At 31.1% G+C, this 18,204-nt stretch overlaps 1 protein-coding gene across 1 annotated transcript in view; it reads left to right on the top strand.

The window, feature by feature from the left end:
* The first annotated feature begins 1,373 nt into the window (after positions 1-1,373).
* The window catches only part of GV1 (nuclear protein GV1), a 30,761-nt gene continuing 13,930 nt past the window's right edge, over positions 1,374-18,204 (top strand). Inside the window, exon 1 of the mRNA XM_090107486.1 lies at positions 1,374-1,532. The gene's annotated coding sequence lies outside the window, so the exon portion shown is untranslated. The remainder of the gene's footprint in view (positions 1,533-18,204) is intronic.

Genomic DNA, 18,204 nt, shown 5'->3' on the forward strand with positions numbered 1-18,204 from the left:
TAATAATCGAATGAACCAGATTAATTTTAAGCGTTGCATGCAATAATTTCGTGCATATACACTGAGATCGTAAATAATCTCATAAATCGCGTTTTTCTAGTGTATAAAACAGTTTCCGTAAACAACAAAGAATCTTGAATCTTGTGAAGGAGAGTGACAGTGTTAATGCATAATACATATATTGTAACGAACAAAAATAACGAGATTTTGGGCGTGTTTTTCGTACTTGAAGATCGAAAATGGAGCTTGGGAAAGTGATTCAATAAACAACAGAAATTGTATCATATCTTTTGTTTTTACCTACTACACTTTAGTATCGGAACCAATTTAGTATCACAAAAGGCACTTAGATTCCTTGGAGGAATTGAATAACCGCTAGTTTATCAGGATTGTTAAATAATGAATAAGACAGTAGATAAGTTGATCACATTTATTCTTAAACGTGAGCTTGGGTAAAAGTAGATTTATTATTGCTATGTAAATGTAAAACACTTGAAATTAATAGTAGAAATTATAATAGCATTGCTGTGCATTTAATCAAATATAACAAGTAACAAAAACTTGAAGATATAATCGTGTCGTTTATTAATTTTACAAGTAAATATATTTCGAGTTGAGTGGCCAATAAATCTTATTAGCTTTATGGTGAGTGTAGTTAAAGTGCCTGCTTATTGTGCTTTTATTTTGTTTACTTACCTTGTTTTATTCGAAGTTCAAGGACAGTAGAGTCTCTCATGATGTAGAGTTTTTTACTCCTTACTTATTTACGATTTCATTAAGTACATACATATTTACTAATAACAAAATAAATAACAACTTAGATATACATTCAATATGAATTTCGCCTGAACAGAGCATAGTTTTATAGAGTTAAAACCATACAAAAGCACATTGATCGGTATGGATTGTAGTGAGTAATTAATATGAGTGAATGTTTTTCTTATTAGAACAAAAAACGTTATATTTAGAAAAATAATTAAATAAATTACATGAATTTCACTAGGCTATATTTCTGCTTTTGTGCCAAAGAATATGAATTATGCACACCAGCTATTGCAACCGAAATTAATAAATTAAACGTAGCAATTGTAATATAGATTCGGATGCAATGCAACAAATTGCAATTTCACGTTCTGCCACGAAATAATTGACAGGCATTCGTTGCATTACAACATTACTCGCAGGATTCGCATTCATTAAAACATTATCTACTCCACATAAATAAGATCTTCGTAACGCATGTCATCCGATGTTCAAAACGGTCGGAGCGTGAAGATCCCATTCATAACTCGATGATGAAAACGCTTCGGAGAATAATCCGAAGCGTGTAAGCGTTTCGTAAATTTTCTTCGAGTTTCATAGTTATCGGTTATCACGGGCGACGCTCGGAGCGCGCGATGATCGCACAGTTGATGTTCGCGCGTCGGTGAAGACACATCCTGCCAGTCACTAGCGCCAGTGACTTGTGCGAACTTTGCGAGTGATATAAACGATTTCGTATCGGTTGTGACACGCCGGTGGTTTTATAAAGGGTGCGTGGTGTGTATTATTTATAAGGCTAAACTGTTTTGGGATGATTTTTGCAAAGTATAAAGGTTAAGTTATAAACGGATTTTTTGAAATTATGTAATGAAATTAAAATGTATGCTTTCTCTGCATAACGATATGTATATAGGAACGACCGCATCAAAACCGCTGTCCATGACGAATTTTATATCCGACTTTACATTACAATGATTTGAATGTACAAAGTTACAAACTATTATAAAAATATGTTTCATTGTAAATGTCAATGTTCTGATAATCTTGTTAATATTAAATAATATTTATAAAAAAAATAATTGGCTACCGCATTAACTGTCAAAGACAAATAAGAACTTTATGTCATTGTTATAATATAATTTATACTAAACTGTTTTTTCAAGAAAATGTAGATATTATGTTATAAATAAACATCCAAGTTCTAGAAACAATGATAAGAATATTATTTGAATGCGTACCTAAATGAAATAAAAGAATGCAATGTTAAATAAATATGCAATAGCTGACGTTATCGCAAAATTCTGCAATTTCTTCTAGTAAAACTATAAAATGTGTGCCTATAAAGCAAAACTATACCATATAATTTTATCGAGTAGAGTCAAACTTGTTTGTCGAATCTCAATTTTTTTGCCTCGTGTGGATCTGAAAAACTAACCCATCAAGGAAAAATTATATGTGCTTTGATTTATGAATTATGTAAATATTCTACGGTAAAAAATTCAAGGCAAGAATTAATATGTGGCCTATTTAGATTTATATTAATGCAAATTATGGAATGAAGTAAAAATGTAAATAGCAATTAATTTTAATTGCCATTTTTGCACTATTCAAGTTGAGAATAATTCTGCTCACTTATTTCGGTTATGTTACCCTATGATAATTATACTTTCATATTAATATGAAAACATGCGCCATAATTAAATTTCTTGGAGTAGTTATAATATACCGGGAAAATTTTTACATTATGAGGGTACATTAGTACCTACATGACAAACGCGTTTGTGTAATGTACCTACAATCTACATAGTTCTCTTTATTCTTTGGAAACCATACTTTTACGTGTTACAAAATATTTATTTTTATACTCTATTAACCCTTCTGGAATTATAACATAACTAATTTAATCTAATATCTATTAGAATAACATTATTATGATAACATTATTTTATGTTCTTAGATAATTTTTAACCACGTTACCAAAAGCCTCGGAACTTCTTATGATGGATATGTAATTACTGTTTTAAGATTCACATGTTATGAGGTTATAAACTGTATTCAAATGTGTATTCATGTTTATTTATTTGCTAAAGAAATTGATCGCAAATACATAAGTACTAAGTTTGCAAATTTATGAATGAATAAATGCGAATGTTTAAATTCGATTAATATGCTCAACGAATTCATTATTTGTGATTGATTTATTGCTTTGAGCCTCCTAATTTTAATTCGATTTCGCTTTTAAAATATCATCGATAGTTTAGAACGTCAAGTTCAGAGTTGTGTCATAGGTAGTTGTTTTTAGTAATTTTAATATAACTTTGACGTTTATTTTGTAGTTTCAATAAATATAAGGAATATAATAGGTTGTAGTAGAATAATACGAATTTTGTAAATAATTCGAGTGACCTTTACTGTAATAATGACTTAATCTTTGGTCACAAAGACAGCGATATAATTTGGAACTCCAATTAAAATACCATGCTAGAATTATTGATAATATTTTTGCCTTATTCGGAACTATACTTAATTACATATTATCGTATCGATAGATCGGTATTTCAACTCCGCAAAAATAATTTAAAGTTGTATGATATTGACGGGCTTATAGAAACAGCACAACGTGGAAGGAACATGAAAAAATCCCATGAAATTCTTTATTTTTTTTTAACATCATCTGCAAAGTTTTATATTTGTTGAGTGAGGAAAATTCATACTAAATGCGTATAACAACGTAAAAGGAAAAAAAATAATAAAATTAATCAAAACAAACAAGACATGATACCACTGAAAAAAAAAACGGTTTATAATGTTCAAGCATTTAGCATCAATTTAAAGAAACATACATTGAAAAACTTGCTCTGCAATACAAGATCTAAAACATTCATAAATATCTATTTTATAGAATCATTGATTCGTTCACGGTGCATTTAGATTGAACGAACATAGAGTTAGAGCAAGAGCAAGAGCATTCTTTCGTGATCTTATAGTGTAAACGAAAACTTGTATCAGTGTTGTTCAGTATTAGAACATTGCATGGAATCTTGTCGAACGCACTAAGAACAACGAAATAATGCTCTACGCCTTTACACTAAAGTAATTTGACATCGTGGGGTTAGAAAGAGCATCCGCTCGTTTGATGTAAATGCACCCTTACATACCTAGAATGAATATATAAATAGAATAAAGATTCTACCTTTAATCAAAAGCTGCCACGTGCCCACGTATGCTTCTGCTATCGTAAATCGTACATTCTATTCTTTTTAACAATAATGGTTACTTTTAACCTAATCTGAAATCCTTGATTGAAAGTTGTTCTTATGTTCTACACGTATACGTTGACAGTTGGCAAAGATAGTGTATAAATAAGACTTACAAAGAATAAGCGGCTTCTTTGACATTATAATTGTACGTGACTAGAAAATTATGGTCAATTTGACCTCTTGACGACTGCGAAGGGACCAGTAGCATTTGTTACAGAATAAAAATAAATTTAGATTTGTAACCAGTCGATTTTGACTTTTAAATACATAGATAAGGGGTTAAGTATCTGTAGTAGGTACTTCTTTACCTACAATTGTAGATCTCATAATTGCAAAACACTTTTATTTGAGTGAGAAGAACGTCTCAGGTTTAAGTTTTGCATAATATTTAACGTTATCTAAACTTAAGTATCCACGACAAACATACACGAAAAAAGTGTTCCTTAACTTTTTTAATATGCTTTTCGTGATGACTGATGCAAAGATGTTAAGTTTCATTATAAACTTTCCACCCGCGGCTTCGCCCGCATTTTCAAAGCAAAACCCGCATAGTTTCCGTTCCCGTGGGATTTCCGGGAAAAAACCTATCCTATGTGTTAAACCAAGTTACCCTCTATATGTGTGCTAAATTTCATTGTTTTCAGTCAGGTTCAGTTGTATTTGCGTGAAAGAGTAACAAACATACATACATACACATACATCCATCTCCACAAACTTTCGCATTTATAATATTAGCAGGATCTACTACCTACATTACATAGAATATGCACAGTCATACCTACTTCTAAATTGAAGATGTTTTTTGTCGCCCCTCATCCTGTCTGACCAGGAAGTAATTAAACATCATCAAGGGTTTTTATCTAAGAAAAACGACTTCATAAAACATGTAATTAGCAAGGTCATTAGTACTTAAATAACGTATTCATTATAACGACTCTAAATTCACCGATGCATGTCTTTGTTTGATATCATCTTAGAATCGTATTATGTATCTTATAGAGTTATTTAATATCATTGTAAAGCAGTATATTAACTCGGTTATATTTATTATATACATAATATTATGTATGAGGTGTTATTTAATTACCTTATCTGATATAGAATATTATATGTATTTATGGCGGATGTCAGAGCTTATTTAGGAAAGCACAATTTAATAATAATGATTGATTAACTGTATATTAGGAGGTCTTAACAGTTACGAGAATAAGTTGCAAAACTTCATATTTATAAAAATAAATATTTAGAGCATGTCCTTCCTTATAAATTTAAGATATAAATGTATAAAACTGCAATTGCCCTATAAGTTTTGATTACATCGAAGATAATAACGTGAAATAACGGACGAATTAACATAAATGGCTTTATTAATGTTTATCATTATATTTTTAGGCAAATTATTAAATGAATTAATTAACACTGTCCTTTACCACTTATTAATATTTTAAGTTATTCAAATCGAGTAACAAAAGCAATTTACATTCTTATTTTTACAGATTAAATCTTGATTAAATTTTAAAATATAAAACAGTAAAATTGTTCTTCCTAAAGTCATTTGTGTAGTTAAATTTATCGTATTTTGTTATTGTATCGGGAATCGATAAAAATATATATGTAATATAATACCTACAAGTCGTTTAATATTATAGAGTATGTGTATTTATATTATCTAATGAATAAAAAAACTTGCCCTCTGTATGTCTTTGCGGTAGTGTTGTAAAAAGCTACAGTCATGGTCAACAATTTTTTGCGTATTGGTCATATGGTTATTGAACTTATTATTTAAGCCGTATATGGCCAAAGACGTAACATAAGATATACATAATATGTCCACATAAGGTAGGCACTAATTTAGATTTTGACATTTATATCATTATATCATACAGTATTCTTCATTTAATAAATCGATCCAAAAAGTTAACTATACTCTTAAAGCCACGTACCTGACGCAGGGGTAATATTAGAATTGCACCCTTAATTGCCTCATTAATTGTGATGTGTATAGACAAGCAGGGACAATTTTTGAATTGGCCTCTTTGGCTTATTATTATTAATTGCTCCAACTGCCGTGCAACCGAGATTGTCCCTGCGGCAGGTATGTGAGTAGCCGGCTTTAAGAGTACCTATAGTTAACTTTTTGGCTCGATATATTTAATAAAGAATACTGTATGAGACGCTTTATAGTACCTATATACTACATAGTTACATTATACGCTATTAGGAATACTCTTTATTTCTGTTAGATTATATTATTATTTAATTATTGCTGTTATTAGGTAAAGGATAAAAGGATTTAAAAATAATACTCAGAAAAAATATTTTATCATATTATAATGATAAAATCTTTTTTATTACAAAAAATCAATTTATTGAATTGCGTATAAATATAAATTCCTAACATTCTTCAAAACAGATTATGTTCATTATGTACTAAGGTAATTATCGACACCTGCTATATCGTTTATTTTTAATGGCATCTCGCACAAGAATATGCAAACAATTATTAGTAATAATAATTCAAAATAATATTTATTTAAAAAGGAAAATAACGACTAATCCTTGCAAATAAAATAAATGAGAAAGTGTTTTTGTTAATTAGACGACTGCGAAAGAATCAGGGGTATTCGAGAGTGTGTATATATATTTCTTTGGCACGCCCTACGCTCTAAATGCCAAACCCTGGACGGATTTTGATATGAGGTATCGTTGTAATCATTAGATTTATGGAAGTGGCATAGGCTACATCTACATAAATTAGCAGTAATTATATAATTTTAGCATAATTTTTATTTTTAAGCTATTGTATAGCTTCTATCGCGGGCCTTGAGAAGGCCTTGAGCGCGGGGACCGAATCCAGAAATTGCGTAGCGAAAAACCTCACGCTCCCCACTCCAACGGGCACGGAGGTGTGGCTTGAAGGCATAGCATGCAAATAGCTTTACCGCGGCAGTCCCCGAGTGCTTCACGTATTTTTTTATTTGCTTGTCTTTCTTTCATGTCAATAGGAGCGATAATATGATATGATTTATGTGCCCTGTGAGGAGGCTAGAGAGCGGTATCTTTACACTTTGAGATCAAACATCTCATACCCGTGGGAATTTCCTATGATTGTCTAAGAGGGTCGTCATTGAGTGGAAAAATCACTGTAGTACCAGAGGTTTAGAGTTCGAGGTCGGGCAAAGAGTTCATATAGGAAATTCACATAAGCAATTTACCATTTGAATAAGTTTAGATATGGAATATATTGTAGTTGCCTTTTATGAAACATTTGAAAGATTTGTTCAATGTAATTATTTTCGGCATAATTAGTAAAATTTCAAAGAAAAAAATCGTTTTGTCGTAATTATCAAATACCAAAAATGACATTCTATTTTGACGTTCTTTTGTTTTTAACCGACTTCAAAAAAAGGAGGAGTAAATAGCACATCTAAATAATATGTAGTAATTAATAATATCAAATCTTTTTTATTTATTACTTTTCCGTTTTTGAAGTCGGTTGTTTTTAACGCAGTTATTTTTATTCAATACTTTTTTTATGAGAACATAAAGTAGGACAAAATATCATGTCTTTGATACAACCGCATTACATAATGCATAATCAATACTTCCATTAACATTGGACTCCAACTGACACCGACATTCAATATCTATCTTTACGATTCAGTTACTGAAACCTTCACTGTGAGACATGGTCCAAATGCTAAATAATAGTATCACATTTCCATATTACAATATATAATTTCAATGTCAATAGAAAACATTCATTAAGAAACATATAAACAAAAATATAATCTTAGATTTTAACTTGATTACGTTCCTTTTGGGTAATTTAGATTTAAACTTCTTTATACATGGCAGATCATTTATAAAATTTTAATTACATACTTCGAGTCTCTTAGTCATTTATAAAATAACGAGCATCCAAAAGATTTTCCCACAACATTGCAGTACCCTTATATAACGTTAAAATGGCCAAATACGGGTAACATTTCTAGAGCTCATTGTTTATTTATATCTCACGTTTAAAATCTATTAGGACAGTACACCTTTTATGGGAGATATTGGATAGCTTTTCACTGTAATGGGAAAGTAAAGCCTACTATCTAGACGACGTTATTTAAATTAGTTACAAGGCAGAGAGTGTACTTTTGTCGCGGTAACATGCTCGGCGATGTAGCTGTCAGGACTAAGGAATTATGTACGTCTTCGAGGCTCCCTTTCACAATTCGATACATTTGAATATAGGAACAAACGTGACTGAATAAAAACGAATGAAAATATTGGTTAAACAATTGCTTATTGACTATTGATATTTTATTGCGTCAGGGAATTTAGTCTTGATAACAAATACAATATACATGTGTATTTCTTGAATAATACAGAAGTAAACGTCGCATAGGATTCTACAACAGTTTCAGCAATCTTCTTTACAAATATGAAGAAAATCGCCTAATATTGAAAGCTTGCAATAATATTATCTTTTGAAGTGTTCTTGTTTATGTCCAATCAAATGAATATTAAAACCGAAATAAATACTTTTTACTTAATTATTTTTGTGTCTACTTAAACATATGGAAGGAATTTGCATTTAAAATTCTGCTCTCGATTTTTATTCAAGCCAAATTAGTAATTGCTACAATTGGACTATTTCGTGGCTATTTATTGAAATAGTAGCACAGTTAAATTAAGATATCAAGCCTGTCGATCAATTATTAATAAAAATTGCAGTACCATATAATTTAGTACACTCAGTACTATAATTTGAATGTTCACGGATAATGAATTAGCGAAGCAAGCTTTTGAAAGCCGATATGTGGTGATTATCACGCAATCATTTTACTACATAATTGTATTATATTGATTGTAAATAGTGTTATAAAAGTTTATTAACGGGCATTAATATTCTTAAATATGGTGATGGTTAAATTAACAGAGAGTTTCTATATTACATAGTTAGGTTAGTAAGTTGAGTTGTTGAGGAACATTTTAATTCTTTAAAATTATTTATTTAGAATTAAAATATTCCTCTTTCCCAAATGTGTATGCTTCTACTATTTCTATGTGAATAGATAAACAGCTAATAATATTAAAAAATTTGTAGCGTTATACTATTGTATGCAGTCTGGTTTATTGGGTTAATTGCGTTATTTTTCATATACCTAATTAAATAAATTTTCAGCTTTATTAATAAAAATAAAATATATTTTTTTGTAATTGATAAACTAGCAAAAGGAACTCCCCTAGCGGTATTACTTAAACCCAACATTTAGTAGCTTGCACTTATCAAATAATTAAATATTAATTATTCATTTCTCTAAATACATACGTAATTCGAAGATGCGGGTTGTGTTGTGTAACATAAATTTCATGACTAATAACAGAGAACTTGTTATATTATTATGTTCTTTATGCTGTTAGCGTAGTAAATAAATAAATTTACAATTTAGCAACACGAGCCATAATTTAAGATAAATGTACAGGTTAATATTTAATACAAACGGTGTATTGAACAAAGGTATTGAAATTGATATTTATTTGTTGTGAGTTCATATAATAACAGCTTGTTATTAATTTAGAGTTGGGAAAAATTATTAATGTACTAGAGAGTAGGTATTTTTGTACTTATATTTAAAGCCTGAATAATTAAAATTCAAATAATTAACTTTGTTAGAGAAAAACCAATGGAAAAAGTATACCAAAATGATGGGTATTCTTTATAAAACGGATGTGAAATAATATAATACTTGTCCGCGAGAAGTTCACTAGTTTAACGCATAAATGTTACTACATTTATAAACATTATCTGTTAATCAATTTGTATGTACAAAACACAATTTAAATCAAATTACAATCGTTACCGCAATTCGATTAAGCAAATATTTAACGGTTAATATGCAATAACACGAAGTATATAGTTCAAAGTTGAACCATAAATTGAATGTTGAACCTATTTATACCAATGTATCCAATTTATACGTGTTTACGCCTTAAATAAGCTCTTAACTGGATTATTGCCTCATCTCATTCCATCGCTATGGTTGCTATGGTTACTCCTAATTTCGTCACATCTTTAAGCCTACGACTTTGCATTAGAGATAATCAGAAAGTTGCAACAACAAAATAATAGGAATTAAATTCAATGCTATCATTCTATTTAATATGTGGCTTTTAACATCTGTCAGTATTATTATTGAGTCAGAAATTGAGCCGCGATTGCCTGATTTAACTTAGTCAGAACCTATACCAACTTACTCTTTATATTAACGCAAAGAACATTCGCAAATATGAATCAAATTCAAAATAAAAAGCACGTCGTGGTCTGCAAGACGCTTTTGCACACTGCTTACTTTCTAAATCCTGGACGCTAAAGATTATGGCTTATGATGCTAACAAAAAGCAGGCACGCCATTGCAAACAATATAAGGTTAAAAAAAATTAAATCGATTCAAAGCTTAGGCGGTAGATACTACCTGTTTTAAAGTACCTAATAAGAAAGTATTTCTTTAAAACTGTCATAGTAATCATAGTCATGCTCAACCACTGGGGATATTATACAGGGTGTCCCAAAAAGTCGTGATGAACGCAAGTTGGGAGGTAGAGGACCTAGAGGGCTATCCGAATCACCCCCATGTATGTTATGCGATTTTTCGTATTTTCGGAGTTATGACGTTTTTTTCCATTTTTCTGCTATCGCCGAGTACGATGATATTTTCACTCATGGTGATGTCAATTATTGCGGAATATGCTTGATTTTTTTTTTGTGTGCTAAGCTGAAAGATAGGCCAATTCAGTATGGTAACATTTACTATAGTTAGATCTTTGAATGGAATAAAAAAAAGAATTAAATGCCAAGAAAGATAAAATTACCGAGTATGTTCACCACTTCGAGGGCCCGTAAAAAAATAAAATCACATAAAAAAAGTTTTCCGTTTGGCTTTTAAAAACTTGCTCTATCTATCAGGTAGCTATCCTGAAAATTTCATTTTATTATTCAGAAGGCTGCAATAGAAAAATTTAAATCTAAATGAGGTAAGTGAAAAAATTGAATTAACATGATGATTAATAAAAACAAATTAAAACCAATAACAAGGTGTTTAATTACCAGAAATTTTTAAAATAACCCAGTTGCTCAGTGCAAGTGCGACATCACCGTAAAAAGTTGTCTTTTAAATGTCTGAATGCCCTTTTATCATTTTTAATGGTTTCTTCTGCTACTATGAATTTCGGGGTTATTTCGTCCAAATTATGGCAGTATCTCGTCTTTGTAGTATCCCCACGGAAAAAAATTAATAGGGTTTTTGTCCGGGGACCGTGGATAGGCTAAAGGGCAAAGAAAGATAGATTGGTCGTTGCAGCCTGCGCATGCGCCGGTGACGCCTGCCTTAAATCCTGGCCTCCACGGTCCCTCGACCTAAACCCCATTGAATTGTTTCAATGGGGATACTAAAAAGACCTCGGCTACTTGAAAGAATGCCACAATTTGGACGAAATAACCCCGAAATTCATAGTAGCAGAATACACCATTAAAAATGATAAAAGGGCATTCAGACATTTAAAAGACAACTTTTTACGGTGATGTCGCACTTGCATTGAGCCACAGCTGGGTTATTTTAAAAATTTCTGGTAATTAAACACCTATTTATTAGTTTTAATGATCACCATGTTAATAAAATATTTGCACTTACCACAATAGATTTCAATTTTTCGATTGAAACCTTCTGAATAATAAAATAAAATTTTTAGGGTAGCTACCTAATAGATAGAGCAAGTTTTTAAAAGTCAAATGGAAAACTTTTTTCATGTGATTTTATTTTTTTATGGGCCCTTGAAGTTTTAAACATACTGGATAATTTTATCTTTCTTGACATTTAACTCTTTTTTTTATTCCATTCAAAGATCTAACTATAGTAAATGTTACCATACTGAATTGGCCTATCTTTCAGCTTAGCACACAAAAAAAATCAAGCATATTCCGCAATAATTGACGTCACCATGAGTGAAAATATCATCGTACTCGGCGATAGCAGAAAAATTGAAAAAAAACGTCATAACTCCGAAAATACGAAAAATCGCATAACATACATGGGGGTGATTCGGATAGCCCTCTAGGTCCTCTACCTCCCAACTTGCGTTCATCACTACTTTTTGGGACACCCTGTATTAAATAATAACAGTCATTATTTAAAAGTTGCTTTATATTACTTGGTATTTTCGCAATTTTGGCTTATGAGGAAATTTTAACAACAGCTCAATCAAAGCGGATCAATATTGAATAAGAGCAGTTAATTATGAAATTATGTCAAGATTTTGTGTAAATTTATAAAAAGAAATAAGTAATACATTGATTTTTAGTTTTAAAAAATAGAGTAGTGAAGAGATAACATAATATTTAATAATATGGCTATGAAAGGTCAGAATCTCTATAATAGTCATAAAACAACAATCTATCTCTATACTTGCTGTGCCCCGCGGTTTTACTTGCATTGCTCCGCTCCTGTTGGTCTTAGCGTGATTATATATTAGCCTTCTTTGATAAATGGGCTATCTAACACCGAAATAATTATTCAAATGAGACCAGTAGTAGTTCCTGAGATTCGCGTTCATACACACAAACTCTTCAGCATTATAATATTAGTATAGATAGAAGTAATTCTGAGGGAAATAATTATTTATCGAAGCATAAAGCTTAATCATCAATAGAACATTAATTGGCAGGATAGAGCTTATAATTTGCCCTTGATGCGGTTTTTCTAATAACTTTTAAGTGTTAATATCTGTTCAATCGTAATTAATTTTAGTGCCACTCAAACTGAAACATTGATTTTAATTACTCCGCTGATTTATGAGGTTATTTCAATACACATTGTTTATAATATGTTGGATTATGTCAATTTTAATTGTACGATAAAATAATTTATTTTTATCTAGAATAGGATTTATATATATTTTATATAGTTGATGAAAAGACAGTGCCATCGTAGCCATGTTGTATACTGGAAATAGGTTTTCTAGATTTTCAGAGCAATCAATACTAAATTGCTCCTTGCTAACTTTATTTTATGAATGTATGAAATGTCTTGATTTATTTTAAATGAATTTATTTTCAAGTTAAGTTATTCCATCCGTCACACTCCGTCCATACTCAAACTCTGTTGGACGCTGTATTACAATAATTGCCATCCCCAATTACCTGTATCAAGCCTGAATCGATCTTTGGGCATAATCTACTCTCTTAAGTATGCATCTCAGGATGTAGATTCTTTTCGTAATTAGCACAATCAAAAGAAAAAAACTTACTTCTTTGCATAGAATCTGGATGCTTACATAAATGTCTATACTATGTCTAACCACAGGAAACTCGTGAGTCACGTCCCGTGGAAATACCTGACATATCATCTAAATACAATCATGCAATACTTAGTACGGGCATTCCTTGTAACGTCTTTGAAAGGTGTAATACAGATGCGAAAGAGTTAAATTGTAAGTTTATTTATTTATTTATTGAAAACAAATTTATAATATCTCAACGATTCACCTAGTATCTATTATTTAAAATATTTTTGAAGTGAAAACTTCTTTAGCGGCGTTGGGTATAAAATCTTAAACTCGCGTCAGGACACGTGGCCTGATCGAAAAAGCGTTAAGTTTCCGTTAAGATGGATGTTTTTTTTTAAGCCCTTATATTCCATGCGTAAGACAGATACCATTCCAAAATATCAAACATGCTGAACGTTAATAATCAAGTTTTCACTTCTGCCGGCACTCCCGGAGTGCAACCCGTCTTTTTTTTTAAGATTCATAGTTCATAATTTACGTTTATTTATTTAAATTAATATTAATGACTATAAAATGATTTGTGTTTAGCATCCACTTGCAATTATTTTTCTCTCTTATCTATAGGTATGGGAAAATACTAACTCAATTAATTTTTTACTATTAATGCAAATCTATTCGAAAATATTACTCATGTAATTACGAACATAGATGCATCAGATGTAAATGAAACTAGGAAGATTGTCGAATGAGCCGTGTTAAATAACTGCTTATAGCACTCAATGAGTTACATTCAGTTGTGTGGTAAGATAATTTATCATTAGAAGATTTATCTGGTCTCAGTGTGAAATCCTTTTATTCAATACGTTTTGTAAGCTATGACACATTACGTTACATTATATCATAGTAATGTACGTGACATCTTCTGGGTCGCAATTATTATTAAAAACAATTATTGGTTCTACTTTTCGCGTAGTATTTATGTGCTTACTGTGAGAGCTTTTACAAGTTAACGCGCAGTTGACATTATACAATTAGTAAAATACTTTTAAATTATAATTTAAATATTAATAAATATTAAGAAGTATTGAACATTAGTAAGACTTCATTCATACATTAATTGTTCTTTATAAATAATTTTTCAAGCTACTTATAATAATTTATACAGTTGTAATTCTTTACAGAAAATGACAAAGCATTACTCAATCATTGTGTTCAAAGCAAAGTGCTTGTTCTAATTCTTGCATTGCGCAGAATGCCACAAGTATCCATTATATGCTAATTGAAAGACGACACGCAAAATTGCTCAAACAGTATTACAAGGATCCACTTAAATTAGATTAATTCTTAGCTCATAATAACAAATTTATGTTTGAGCAATTTGACGTTAGCCCCGTTGTCAGCGTTGTGACATTCCAAAAATGATGGCATTCGATCCAGATTGACGTAAGACATAAATTCCTATTGTTTCTGTAATCTATCTTGCATCAATGCCTCTATTATCTATCTTTCGTGATTTTTTATTGTGCAGATAAATAACCGAAATAAGTCAATTCATTACATCAAGTCAAAAAGATGGACGCGTCGCGAATTTTAATCCGATTGCGTGTTACTTACGATGCAACTATAGCACTCATTGTTTAAAAGAATTATAACACGCGGAAAAAAATATTATGTACGATTTCTCAAATATTCCATTTCGTAAGTACCTACCCAAGAATGTCGTGATAGGTATGGGATGAGTTTCGTGCAACTGGCGTGTAGAATTCTCTCCGCTAAACTGAAATATTACAAAACGTGGACAATAATAATTGAGCCTATACGATTGCTAATGCATTTGACCTTTGGCCTCTGTATGGAGATAGCATTAAATGTTTACTAACTGCTAGGTGATTACGGTACGTGCATTATATTATATGGTTGCAAAAGCTTGGAAGGAGCGGTATAGCTTGTTAAATTCGCGTTTAATTAAAGCAAGTACATAAGTGATGAGTCGGCAGGCTGTTATTACATTCTGCACGTGTTCTGTGGTCGTGTTTGGCTCGATTAAATAATAAACAATCGTGCTACAGCGATGTGCTATACAGTATACAGTATACGTAACTTCGCTTGACCTCTATGGCCGAATTGTTGAGTAACTGCAATAATGATGTGAATTCAATTTTATTACCTATAGTTTGTCATTTACTTATGTAGGTTAATTCCTCGTAGAGTTAATTTTTTGCTGTGATTTGTTCGAGAACTATAGTGTTATATAAGTTTAAAATGCTTTCAACTCCTGGTAAATTTAAATTATAATTTTGTTGAGCGTTTATATGAAAAATTTGAGATTAGCTTATTCCATAATATAAGCTGATATAGGAGATTTGGATAATTTATTATTAGCAGTAGTGGTAGATAATGTTATTAGTAAATTAGAATCGCTTATTAAATCTACTTCAAGGCTTATGCATTACCTAATTTACATGAAGCGAATATTTATTACTAACAAAGAATATTTATTGGGTATCATATAAAACATCGTTAAAATACTTAGTTAAAAAATAATTTCCTGAAGACAAATTTAAAATATTCCTTTAAAAAATATATATTTAGCTGAATTTGAATTGTTATTGCAATAAACCAATCACTCTATTGGGTTAATGCAAGCCTCTCAAGAGGGTTTAACAACTACGCAAGTACGAGTAGCAGATAGCACATATCTTATTTCTACTTCTAAGTTCTAACCTATATTTGTTTCCTCACCAAGTTTTCTTCCGCTGATAAGTGGTAGAACATTATCATAAATATCGCCCTTAAATATTAAAATTAACCGTATTTATACAAAAATGTTTCAATCAAGGTGCATCGCATTACGCAAGACGCGTTGACCGTGAACTCATCAACAGCTGTATGTATGTATGTATGTACATTGCACGTTATTAATAACCAATTGTTATGTAAATGATATTTAATGAGTACTAAAGATTAATTGATTGTTAAGAATGGATTTATTTGTAATTGCGATTCAAAACAATCAATAAATAATTATAGTACTGATTTATATTTAATTACTTTTATGATTAATAAAATATATTATTTCATTATTTTACAGTGCCTTTACTGTTATAAAATGTAACGTATTCTGTAGAATCATTTCATAACTAAATGGTATATTCGAATGACGAAAGCTCTAAGCTTATACTATGAAGCTTTTTCCCATACTGAAGATTGTAAATTGTTAAAGTATACAATTTTACATGTGTTATTAATTGGAGTGGATATAATGTAAGTAACTTGACTAGTAACTATAATAATCGATGTATTAAACATGTTTCTTGGAAAATAAGGCGTTTATCTGGATTCTTCATTTTATTATTCCACTTATATTTTAAGATAATAATAAGTAAAGACTAAGATAGCGCTTTGAATAAACAAAACACTTTACTAGAGGTACCTTCTCTTTCTTATAAAGAGATTAGGTACTTCTTAAAAGTAGTTGCTCGTTCTTAAAACAATATGGAAGTGCATGACTGATCTACTTGGATATTCCAATAATGTTTTGAAAAGCTGTCTTGTACACTCTTTTCAATTTAATATATTTTAAATCTTAACAGCAAAATTACAAACTTTGTAACAAAAGTTGATCAGCTAGGTACCAAGGCAGCTTTTTGTTCAAAAACAGATTAGCAAGCTACTTTATAATAATATTTGTAATCGATCTAGCTCAGATAGAAATTGATTACTTCCCTGTTATAAAGGATCATTAATAAAATCTGTTCGCAATTTGGTCTCATAAAGGTCAAAGTATGTGTCATAAATAAGTGCCATATCACACTAGCGGATTGCGAGCGGTTTCAAAGCGGAGCGGGTGCGCAACGAATACGTTGCGGGCGCGCAACGAACACGCCGCGGTTGCGCAGCGAATTCGTTGCGGACGCGTCATTTTGTATACTCTCGCACAAAAGCCAGCCCTTCCGCCTTGCCTAACTTCCATTCAATATTTCCATCGTTTCTGTAGCACTCAATTTTTTAACCGTACTGTGGAAATGCACTTACTTAACAGTTAACTAAAGATGTAATAACAACTGGAGTTGTTAAAAAAAGGTGCTATAAAATTGAATTACTAGGACTTTTAGAATGTACCATACATTCCAAAAGTATGTAACGACTGACCAGTATAATCTCTCCCATAGCAACGTATGTTATAAAGAGATTTTGTGAACCTAATTATGAGCAAAGTGATAGTGAGTTGCTGGTTGCTTGATAAAATTTTCTATTCACTGCTATTTATCTAATAATAAGATAGCCCTGTTTTAGTTAAGGAGCTTTAACATTTATTTCACTAATGAACTTTCTTAATGAGCAATTAAGTTATCTGATTGCATTTCGACCAAGATTTAATAGATAAAACAATACCCTAAACATTAACATGTTATGAAACTCGTAAAAAATAATGATCTCATAATTATTATACTATCACAAGTTATAAGTAACAACCAGCACGGATTCCATTTTGTTAATGAGTGTACATGACTGCGACGTAAACGTTGCGCATCTGCCACGCGTCCGCAACGAATTCGCTGCGCAACCGCAACGTATTCGTTGCGCACCCGCTCCGCTTTGAAACCGCTCGCAATCCGCTAGTGTGATATGTCACTTATATATAAAATTCTCGTGTCACAATGTTAGTTTGCATACTCCTCCGAAACGGGTGGACCGATTCTCATGAAATTTTCTGTGCATATCGGGTAAGTCTAAGAATCGGCCAACATCTATTTTTCATATGTACCACGGGCGAAGCCGGGGCGGAGCGCTAGTAAATATATACAATTAAGATACAATTATGTACTTTTTTAAGTGTCTGATTCATTACGTAGAGGTACAGCCATTTAATATTTTGTTGGTTTCTGTTTTTAATCTTTCATTA

This window comes from Colias eurytheme, chromosome 11 (assembly GCF_061535395.1).
Source record: "Colias eurytheme isolate Ceu_HAF_F1 chromosome 11, ilColEury1 Martin Lab GWU primary, whole genome shotgun sequence".
Lineage (NCBI taxonomy): Eukaryota > Metazoa > Arthropoda > Insecta > Lepidoptera > Pieridae > Colias > Colias eurytheme.